This window comes from Myotis yumanensis, unplaced genomic scaffold, assembly GCF_028538775.1.
Source record: "Myotis yumanensis isolate MYYU_CA2020_CCGP unplaced genomic scaffold, mMyoYum1.0.hap1 SCAF_12, whole genome shotgun sequence".
In the NCBI taxonomy this organism is placed as follows: Eukaryota; Metazoa; Chordata; class Mammalia; order Chiroptera; family Vespertilionidae; genus Myotis; species Myotis yumanensis.
The window spans coordinates 27,090,730-27,103,118 of NW_027223763.1; positions in this window are offsets into that span (position 1 = coordinate 27,090,730).

Below are 12,389 nucleotides of genomic sequence, written 5' to 3' on the forward strand. Positions count from 1 at the left end.
TCACCAAGGCTCTGAAGCCCCTTGTTCTTAGCAGAATATCTAGATCTCTTGAAGTTCACTCACTGCTTTGATTCTGGAGGATTCAGCTCATGTTCTTAGATGCCTGTTGACATCCACCATCTGTGTGTTTATCCTTTGGTTTTCCCAACCTTGGTCCAGACATCCTACTTTCCAAGCCTTCTAATTGGAAGGCCACCTTCTCCTGTGCAAATCACCTGTGCCCAAGATCTCCTTTCCAGCAGGGTTTAGCTGACTGGCTCATCCAGCCACCATGGGGACTAGATACTTAGACCATGCCATCTGCCGCCCCCTGGTGGCCACTAGGAGAGCTGCACTGCCTGGGACTTGGTCCACCCCATTTGCCAAGCATATTTGAGCCAGCTTAATTACCCTTTCTGGAAAGGCTTCCTTATTCCTAGATGGCTGGCTTCCCTCTCCTTCGCTCTTACTCCTCCAGTTAATTGCCCACGGCAACTTCAGCCTCTCCACTGAACAATCAGTCATCAACTCCTAAGTATTCATTGAGTGCCAGTCAATAGTGATAAATCTGGCATGAGGGGGTGAAGGAGAGAGTGCAGAGAGGATGTAAGATGTAGCCCGTGACCTTGAGGAGTTCACGGTCAATAATGGGAGTCAAAACACACCCAAAAATTAAAAAATAATTTGATGTTTAACTGTTCTGTGCCAAGAACTTCAAGAATTCAGAAATGGGGTGAAGTAGTTAGGGAGGCACCTGAAGAAAGAGATTTGATCTGGCATTTGGAAGACAGGAAGTATTTTGAAAACAGAAGTAAAGGAAACAGACTCCTATGTATCCCCTTTACTTTCACACTACTACCAGACCACTTCTGACACCAGATGTGGGGGTTTTCCACACACAAAGCAATTCTGCCACACCACCTGGGTATCTTTCCATTTAACTCCATACTGACACTGTCTACCTGGAGATAGCATCAGACCCCACAGGTTAAGGGCTCAGTCCCTCCAGACTGCATGTCCTTCAGATGCTAATTGCAAGTCTAAGTTATCTGTGCTTCTAACCAACCAACTATAATGGAGCCTTCCTCCTCAGGTTTGATTAATTTGCAAGAGCAGCCCAGAGAACACAGGAAAACATAACTTACTAGATTACAGGTTTATTATAAAAGGATAGAACTCAGGAACTTCCAGATGGAAGACATGCATAGGGCAAAGTACGTGGGAAGGGACACAGAGCTTCCATGCCCTTTCCTGGTGGGCCATTCCCCCTGAATCTCTACATGTTCACCAACCTGGAAGCTCTCTGAACTGGTTTTGGGTTTTTGTAGAGGTTTTATTAGACATGATTGATTAAATCATCAGTCATTGGTGATTAGTTCAACCTTCAGCCTCTTTCACATTCTTGGAGGGAAAAAGGTGAGGGGTGCCTAAAAGTTCCAACCCTCTAATCCCATGGTTGGTTGCCCTGACACCCAGTCCCCATCCTTCGGGACTTCCCAAAAGTCACCTCATCAACATAAACTTGGGCGTGGCTGAAAGAGGCTTGTTCTGAATAACAAGATACCCATTTCACTTTTATGCTCTTATAACTTAAGAAATTCCTAGGGTTTTAGGAGCTCTGTACAAAGAACAGGATGGAGACCAAATAATATTTATAATAAATCACAATATCACAAGGAGGAAATAAAAAAGAGTATTCTGAAAGGAAGCAAAGGCCATGAGAAATAACAAGTAAAATAAAATTATGGCTCAAATAATATTTCCAAGATAAAAGATAAAAATGGAGATGAACTCCTTTCTTATTATCTGCTTCTCTGGGTGCTCAAACCACTCTTGCAGAGCATATAATACACTCTGACTCTGCAATGCTTGTGTGTCTCCCTTCTGCTATTCATTAGGATCCTTTTCGTTGCAATTAACAGAAATCCAACTTAAATTCATTTAGAAAAAAAATAAATTTATGGGTTGAAATAACTGGGGACATGGATTGCACTGGCAAAAGGTGTGACCAAATCAAGGGCTGATACAATGTCACATGTTATTCATTCTCATTCTCTCTCTCTCTCTCTCTCTCTCTCCCTCACTCCCTTCCTCCAGCTCTGTTTTTCACTCTGATATCACCCTTTGAGTGCTTCATTCTGTCCTACCACAGTTGGGCTTCCCCCAGAAGTTAGGGAAGATGGCCAGGTAACCAGTTTCAAGTACTTCCAACTATAATTCCAGGAGCCAAAGAAAGTCTTCCCCACTAGCTCCATCAGAAGAGTCCCAGGGAGAGACCTTCATTGGCTCAGCACCCCTTTTGTGCTCTGCCCCATGTCACAGGGCTGGAACCCTGAGTACATGTCCCAACCCCCTGTCTGCAGATCCTAGAATAAAATGCATGAATGAGAAGCACTTGCCAAGACGTGGTAGGCAGAGGAAAGGCAGAAGCCAGATTTGTGCTGTTCTGGCCGTGTCAAAGTTTAGGCTTAGGCAGACATGCCACTTTGCAGCCTAAGTATTTTCCTGAAAATCTTGGGCCTCAGGACTGGAGGCAGCTGAGATCACCTCTCCTGGCTTTCAAGTCCCTTCAAATTCCTATCTGTGAAAGCTGGTAACAAAACTGCTCTGTCCAGAATTTCCAACAGTTTTGTCATAAACTCCCTTTATTAAATTCCTTCCTCCTTGAAAAACCATAAGCAGCCCCTGTCGGTGACATACCCTAACGGATACATGTGAACACCCGGAGGTGGAGGAAGAGGAGGAGAAAGACAGTGCTAACAGCTAAATCAAAAGCAATCACAGAACTCCTGACCTACCGCCAACCCCACGTAGGAAATGGTGGGAGGTAAAATCAGGTAGGTGGGATGAGGTGAAACTACGGAAGATGTTGAATGCCAGGTGAGAAGAAGGAAGCAAGGTGAATATAATGGCAAGGACCACATTTTAGGGCAGTGATGGTGAACCTGTTGAGCTTGGCATGTCAGCATTTTGAAAAACCCTAACTTAACTCTGGTGCCGGGTCACATATAGAAATTTTTTGATATTTGCAACCATAGTAAAACAAAGACTTATATTTTTTATATTTATTTTATATATTTAAATGCTATTTAACAAAGAAAAATCAACCAAAAAAAATGGGTTCACGTGTCACCTCTGACACGCGTGTCATAGGTTCACCATCACTGTTTTAGGGCAACCAGTGGTGGTATGGAAGGGACATATTAGTGTGTGGGCAACAGGAAGAAAGTGAAAACAGAGGATGCCCAAGAATGGAGAGATGTGAAAACACAGAAAAAAGTGCCTCTAAGAGATATGTTAGAAGAAGAAATAGGATATTTTGGTATATTATAATTAAAGACAATAATAACAGCTGCCATTTATGAAGTTCCAATTAATTATACATCAGATACTCTGCTGGGTTCTTTACTTATGTTAGTTATAATCCTGCAAAGCAGAAATCATCTACATTTACAAATTAGAAAACCAGGTTTTAGGGATGTTAATTGATATGCTCAAGGTCAATCAGCTAGAGATCAGAGCCAGCACTTGAACTTGATTAGGTTGCTCTGAAGGCCTGCATTCATTCCACCACGCTATGCTGCTTTCCTTCCTATCACTGGTCCTTTTAACAATTCAAAGGGTCAAACTTGATCCCCACTTGGCAAGAGGCAGTGGAGTACAATCAAAAGGACAAAGCCTTTCTTCTCTGACATGAAGCCCTAAGAAGAATATAATCATGAGGAGACAGATGCAAATTGAGGGATATTCCCCAAAACAACTGGCCTGGTCTCTTACAAAATGTCAATGTTACTAAAGAGGAAAAAAAGATGAAATAGCATCCTAGATGAAAAAAAATGACTAAAGAGATGTGACAACTAAATGCAGTGAGTAACCTGGATTGGATGCTGAATCAAACAAACAACACTATCAAGAATATTTTATAAACAATTGGTAAAGTAAAACAGATATTAAATAGTAATGTGTTAATGTTACACTTCCTTCCCAAGTGACAATGTTATTGAGGTTTTGTGGAAGAATGTCCCTTTCTTTGGAGATGACTTGAAATATTTAGGAGTAAATCAATACAATGTTTCCAAGTAATTCTCAAATGGATTAGCAAAATTATGATCAATAGAGAGGGTGCAGATGTGGCAAAATGCTAACAATGAGAGGATCCATTATACTGGCCTTGGAGGGAGATTGCATTATTCTTACAATTTTTCTGTAATTTGAAATTTTTCAAAATAAAAACTTGAAGGAAAAATTTTAGGAGCATGCATTTCCCCCTCAACCTCTCCTCCCTCAAGAAAAAAGATAAGAAAAGAAGAAGGTCTTCAAGTTGAATACACCTGAGTCTACCCATACCAGCTGTGTGAACTCTGCGCCCCCTTTTCCTCAGCTGCAAAGTGGCAGTGTTGATGTCCAGCACAAGCGCTTCTGTGGGACAATGCAGGCACCATTGGACTGACACCTGGACCAGGGTGGCCAGCACTGTGTTCTCTGTGTTCACATTTGCTCTCCTCCCTTCCTCCTGCCTCATCCCTGTTTCACCTCAGGATCCATTATACTGGCCTTGGAGGGAGATTTGCTCAGGATAAATAAGAACAACTATGTGCCCTGTAGAGTGCACAGCTGAAACAATATGACACCCTGCGGGGACACTGGGATGCAGGCTGGCTGACCCTCTGAATGTCGAACCACAGGGACAAAAGTCAGAAAAGCATCCACCCATGACTTGCTGGCTTGTGCCATGGACTGGAGCTCAGACACTAGCCAGAGCTTCTCAAAGTGGGGTCACTGGCCCATCTGAGCAGTATCCACTGTGGTTCGTGTAAAACTGCAGACTCCAAGACCCGACTAGGATCCCAGTGGGCTTCTCAGCAGGGTGTCGGGAGTGCGCATTCTAACACGGTCTTCTAGGTGACTCTGAGGCACACTTGGGTTTGAGCACTCCTGACCCTCACCACAGCCGTTGTGGATGTGCTACCTTATAGCAAAACTGGCCCACTGAACAAGTGGATTCCTGTGCTTAGAGCCTAATAATAACATAAAAAGGTTATAGCCACCACAAAGGCGTCCACAAATGGGAGCAAACAGAAATACAAATTGAGTTGTACATAGAGATAAAAGCAGGAGATTTAGGGAGAAAGCAATGTTTCTCTCTGAGTTTCACCAGCTCCAGACTCAAAGTGTATGAATGAAATGCTGCCCCAGCCTTGGGGGTGAAGGGAGCCGCCATCTAGAGCCCCCAAATCCACAATTATCTGCACATGAGCACTAAAGGGATCAGAGTGGGCTCTGAGCCCCTCCACTCACCATGACCCTGGGAAGCTGCATAACCCAAACAGTTCCCTCCTCTGGACATGTGCAGCAAGTGGTACTTCTACAGCGCCTTATAAGCTCCCAAAGCTCCAGAAATTCCAATGACCGACTTGGAACTGCCAGTGTCTCTCTAAGCCATGCCCGCTGACCTCTCTGGAGAAGGTCACTCTATTAGAGGCCACCTGAGTGAAAGAAGCCAACAGCAGTCACCTGGCTTCCCTGCAGCCCACTGAGGGCTTGTTCGTTTGGCTTGGAAGGTGACTGGGCTCCTCTTCTGAGCCCAGGAGATCAGATCATTTGGCCATACAACTTCACCTCTGATCCTGAGAATCCTCTATTCCAAACCAACTCCAGCAGGCATTTACCCACAGGGTCTGAGTTATTTTGGGAGACTCCACATCCTGTACTCAGCCCTAGGGAGGGGAAGAGAAGAACAGACAATTGGGCAGTCTCCACCCCCAATCCACCCCCAAACTCAGATTGGGGGCAGAGAGCCATTTGCAACTTTAACTCTTCCCTGGCTCTGGCTGAGACCAGGCCATCCCACTTAGAAAAGCCTCAAATGGCAGCATGTCAACCATTTTAATTCAAGAAGGGGGGAAAAATAACAAAGTATATCAGGAGAAAATTATGCGTGGAAAGTGATTTTTAAAAATCGTCTCTAAATATTACAGCCAGAGTGAAAGGATGGAAATTGCATCATCAGAAGAGCATTTTTGTGAGTGCGGTTTAACATTGAAGAAATAAATAATTTTCCCAACTGTAATATTTCACCCTTTCAGGAACTCTGAAGTTTATTTTGGAGATGAGAATTGAATTAAACTCTTTAGATGTATCGTTTCACACACCAGCACACCAAGTCATTCACATTGGAACCCAGGGAAGGGTAACCTCTGAGGTGTCAATGTTTGCTGCGTCCCTTCTTTCTCTATTGTTCCCTACAGTGTACAAAGCCCCCAGGAGTGGTCTGGTCTAGCATCTGGCCTTGCTCAGGAGAGGTGCTGGGTGCAAGGAAAAGAGAAAGGGAGGCAGCAAGAAAAGAGTCTGCAATGATTTTGCCAGGGTGACGAGGGCCTTTTTGCATGGGGAATGTGGTTCATTAGGCTTGAGGTGATAACTCATATTTAAGAGCCATGATTTGTTAGATCTCTCCTGGATTCACTTCCACACACAGTCACTCAGGGCCTAGCATTTGGAGAGAACTGAGCGCATCCTGGGAGTGGACAGAAATGAATAATGCACAACCCCTACTGTCTGCCCTTCAGATGTCTTTCAAGGACAGGAGAGTCACACATCGTGGGCGCCTGGCATCCCTGAAACCAGTCAATCTGGGACTGTGAGACCCCCATAGAAGAAAACCTGATGGCACTAGTGGGCTTGTATTTAAATCCTCCTCAGCTGCAGAAAACCACTGCTCTGCTCTTGATGGACACTTGCTTCTTAACACAAAACAACACAAAACAGAACAAACACAGCCTTCCTTCTCTGCCTCTGACACCCAACTCCTCCAGTCTGCCAGGCCTGCCTTGGTCCTGGCTCCTCACAGAAGCAGTGGTCAGCCCTGGAGATATCACTGATTTCCACTGCCCCAGCCTCCTTGGGACCTGGCTGACCTACTGTGCCCTAACCCTGTTTCCTTTCTGCCACACTTTCTATTTCCTCTTCGACCACATGCTTCAAGCCCCATCTGCTGGGCCTTCAGGCTACCTGATGCCTGACCTGAGGTAACCTTATGTCCTCAGACACCTATGGTCCATTTCTGGCTCTTCTGCCCTAACTTGTCCTACTGCCAGTAAGCTCCAGGTGCCAATGGTGGCCTTCAAGACTGCCATCAGACTGATGTTTGGGACTGAAAAGCCACTGCACTCAGGGTTTGCAACCTCCATAATTTACACTGCAACTGCCAAAGGAGAGGCAGTTTGACCACTGAGATGCATCATTGCAAAACAATTCAACTAATCTGCTTTCCTAGCACCCATTTGTACATCAGACCCCAAAGGACGGAGCTCTATTCTCATCAAAGGGACTTTCCAACTGGCTCCCAGACTGTAGCTACTGCAGAATCACCTGGTGGGCTTGCTGAGCCACCTCCTCCACCCCCCACCTCTGGTTCTGAAGAACTGAAAGTCAAAAGGACAATTTGTATTTCTAACAGGCTCTCCAGTGAAGCTGATGCTCTGGCCTAGGGACCTCACTTTTGAGAACCCCTGCTCCAGTCCAGTGGTTTTCAAACCTGGCCCACATTGGACTCACCGAGGGAGATTTAAAAACAGACAAACAAAACCACAAACGCCTGAATCTACCCTCCTCCCCATTCTGATTCAATTGGTCTGAAATACAGACTCGTCACTGGGCACTGTATAAACGCTGTAGGTAATTCTAATGTTCAGCAGGGGTTGTGAATGTCTGCTGTTGTCCATTTCATCAGCTGGGCTAGGGGTGGGGAGGCTTCTTTATCACCCCCCGCCCCCCCGGGACCCTTGAGATCCCCAGATAAAATATAGGACACCCAGTTAAATTTGAATTTCTATAAACAACTAATAATATTTTACTATACATATGTCCCAAATATTGCATGGATGTCCTTTAATGTTATTTTTTTCCCCTAAATATGGCATCCCTACCCTTAGACACTTCCATAACACAGAATGAGAAACAATGACCTGCCATGTCCCATTTCATAAATATTAACACCAAGAGTCCCAGAAGACACAGAGGACGTCTCAACCTCCGTCCAGAATTCTTTTCCTTCCATCACGCTTAACTGTGCTAAAGGTACTCATACCCTTTTCTTGTTAGGGGGTTATTGTCAGTTACCTGGAGGTGACTTCAAAGGGGTAGATAGGAACTCTGTTTTTTCTATTCCCTTTTCAATTCTCACCTCCACCCACCTTTCTGTTGCAGATATCACAGAGGCTGTCCTGGGCTATGGCCATTCTCAGGGCCATGTTCTTAAGGCCACCTCAGGGAGGATATGGGCTGGAAGTGGTACTAGCCAGTGACAGCTGTGAGCTGAGAGCCCATAATTGGGTAACACAAGGACAAGTGGGACTTGGCACAGGCAGACTACAGGCAAAGCATGTTGGGAGAGGCCCACTTAATTCGTAGAGACACTCGGAATTAGTTGTAAATTCTCTGGGAAGAGATCAAGGCAGCGGCATAAACAGCTCAATTAAACTGTCGGCTCAATGCTCAATGTGCGGTAATGGTCAAAACATAGCCTTTAATCTAGATACAGAGGATTATCTTTCAACCAGTAATGAGATTCCTAAGATTAGTTGTACCTGGGTGGAGGGAACAACAGCTGGCTCAGCGACACTGCAGACAGGCTTGCATGTCAGCATGACTGGGACTTGCGTGGAAGAGGCTGCCTGGGCACCACAACCCTCCTGGAGCCCCATCTGGATGCTAGGAGGACAGGGAAGATTCTTGTTCTGCTTTCTCGGCTTAAGAGACACGGTCTTTGCCTTTTGCAACAGCATAGATGGACCTGGAAATTATAATGCAAAATGAAAAAAGCCAGTCAGAGAAAGACAACTACCATATGATCTCACTTATATGTTGAATCTAATGAACAAAATAAACTGACGAACAAAATAGAACCAGAGTCGTGGATGCATGGCACAGACTGACAGATGACAGAGGGGAGGTGGGTGTGGTGGACTGGACAAAAGAAGGTAAAGAGAATTGCCATCCAAGAACATATATGCATAGCACATGGACACAGACAACAGTGTGGTTAGGGCCTGAGGGACAGGAGGGCAAGGTAGGGTGAAGGGAGGCAAAGGGAGAGAAATGAGGAACATCTGTAATAATTTTAATAAAAAAATAGCCCAGCTGGTATTGCTCAGTAGTTGAACATTGATCTAAACCAGGAGGTCATGGTTCCATTCCCAGTCAGGGCACATGCCAGGGTTTCGCAATAGGAGGCATGCAGGAGGCACCAGATCAATGATTCTCTCTCATCATTGATGTTCTCTCTCTCTCTCTCTCTCTTCCTCTCTGAAATCAATATATATATATATATATATATATATATATATATATATATTTAAAATAAAATAAAAAGAGAGATAATCTGGGATAGAATCCCAGAACACAGTAAGTCTGACATGTTCCCACCTCCAGACCAACGCTAATAACCACAAGCACCAGTTCTGAGGCAGAAATGTCAAGCTTTAGCCCTTTGCCATCTTACCCTTCATGATCAACCACTCACATTCACTCATTCACCAAATATTAATTGGGTGCTTACTAGGTGTCAATCACTGTTCTGGATGCTGGAGATATGCAGTCAACAAAGAGGAAAAATCTCTTTCCCATCATGGGGCAAGGCAACAAATAAACAAGAAAAATCAATAAAATATGCTGTGTGTGAAATGGAGATGAGTGATACTAATTGTTGAGTGGGGACAATTCTAGATATGTTGCCCAGGGGAGGCCTCACTGAGTAGTGATGTTTAAATAAAACCTGAAGGGAGTGAGGGGTGAGTCATGGAGACAGCTGGGCGCAAGCATGTCAGGCTAGGAGAGCTAGTACAAAAGCCCCGAGGAAGAGGCAGCCTGTTTGGAGCAGGAGAAAAGACAGAAGATGAGGTCAGAAATTTAAGGGGACGAGATCAGGTAAGACCTTATGAGCCCTGTGAGGATTTGGGCATGTACTATTAGGGAAATGGGGATTTAATGGGAAATTTGAGCAGAGAGCCATAAACATATTCTTTTAATAGGATCACTGACTGCTGAGACAGAAGCAGGGAAATGAGTAAGAGACACCTGCAATGACACAGGCAAGAGATGAAGGACAGTTGGAGGCAGCTGAGATATGTGGTAGGATTCTGCATACTCCTTGCTCATGGGTAGCATGGAGTAAGAATGAAAGAAGGTGTCAATGATGACGGATAGTTTTGCTTCAGATCTTCATTGAGCACTAACGACTTCCAAAACTATGCTTCTTTTTTTTTTTTTTTTTTTAAGATAGATAGTTCTTTTTTTTTTTTTTAATATATTTTATTGATTTTTTACAGAGAGGAAGGGAGAGAGAGATAGAGAGTTAGAAACATCGATGAGAGAGAAACATCGACCAGCTGCCTCCTGCACATCTCCCACTGGGGATGTGCCCACAACCCAGGTACATGCCCTTGACCGGAATCGAACCTGGGACCTTTCAGTCCGCAGGCCGACGCTCTATCCACTGAGCCAAACCGGCTTCGGCCAAATCTATGCTTCTGACCCAGACTCCTTCCTGCCCTGGGGCTTGGCACACAGCAGGGAACTGACATTAACATTTGGTGGACTGAAATGAAAAAAGTAGATGAGTCTGTTTGGTTGGTGGCACAATTTTTCCAGGCCTCTACCCATGTATAGTCTACCTCCAGATACTGGAGGGAGGTACAGAAAAAAGAGCTGCCATGTCCCCATCTTGGTCTAAAGTGAGAAGTTGAGAGAGGGCAGAAACTGAAACAAGGCCATACCGAATCCTTCCAGTAAGAAAACCAGGGAGGGGAGGGGAGGAGGTGGGAGGGGGACACAAAAATTTAAAAATGCCAAGAATGATTGATGGACATAGTGTTGGGTTTGTGATGTCAAGAGATTGGGTGCCAATCCCAGCTCTTAACTCAATCTCTTCCCTTCATGGCTCCCAGTGTTCCTTCTGAAAACAGAGAGGCGGGCGCTCTGAAAAGAGAGTCTGTCCAGCTGTAACCCTCCCTGTGCTGGGATCCTTTTCCTGCAAGGCCCTGTCTCCTCTAATCACCTGACACACTACTTCTCCAACGTTGTCCTTAGGAAACTTTTCTGTTTCCTTTCAGAATGATGACTCTGACTCTGAGTCTAGTGAGATGTGTCTCTACTAGTTCCCAAAGAAAAACACCCATGTCTTTTTTGCCTGCTTAAAGTAAATACCACCTTAGGCCTGTTACCCATCTATAAACTGGGAATACACACCAGATTGCTGGGACGCTGAGTAGGGTTAATTACATACAGACTGTGTAGGGGTTAAGCAGATACACAAGTGTGCTGGAAGTTCTTGGCATAATACTATAGTATTACAATAATTTTGGCTTTCAAATTACACCCCAGCCAAGGTATCACATGGAAAAGTGGGTCTGATCCCATGGCCTGCTGAAAGTGAAATGAAAAAATAAGTTGTGAAATATAACGTTTCTTCCTAACCCTTTGAAAAAGGCAGAGACAACGCTTCCATGTGCAACCCACATGCAGGGAACAAATCTCCAGATCCTGGAGAGGACTCTCTTGTCCCGGGTCACCTGGCCTGTTGCCAGGATCTGCTGATCTTCCTTCCTGAGCCTAGAAGCAGAGATGGGAGGGGAGGGAAGGAGCCAGAGAAGATTTGTGGTTGGTTGAAAGGTGGGACTTAAATGAGAATGTCCTCCAGTTTTTCTATTCGGGCCTCCCTTACTTGCAGGATAATTAAGTGCTTACAGAGCAGCAGAATGACTTAAAATGTAATTTGAGATATTTAAGTCTAGGAATACTCAAAATAAACATCTTAGCCCTGGTCAACTTCTGGGTCCTTCCACCATCCCCTACCTAGACCCATGGTCGGCAAACCGCGGCTCGAGAGCCACATGCGGCTCTTTGGCCCCTTCAGTGTGGCTCTTCCACAAAATACCACGTGCAGGCGCACACGTACAGTGCGACTGAAACTTCGTGGCCTATGCACAGAAGTCAGTATTTTGTGGAAGAGCCGGTATTTTGTGCAAGAGCCACACTGAAGGGGCCAAAGAGCCGCATGTGGCTCCCGAGCCGCGGTTTGTCAAGCCACAGTTTGCCGACCACTGCCCTAGACACATCAATCTCTCTCACACACACACACACACACACACACACACACACACACACGACAATGAAGGGGTTGTATAGATGGCGATGGTGTCTGTAATTGTGTGGGTCTGAAACATTTTACTGGATCATAGAAGATGACAGCACAATCTGACCAAAGAGGGCACGAGCAAATAACTTGATCCGGAAAGGACAATTTGCAGTCTATGCCATGGCTTCATTGTGTGCGGCTGAGTGGACAGAGCACAGGATTCGGAGTAAGACCCGAGTCTGAGTCCCAGTTCTGCCACTTTGCAACTGTGGCC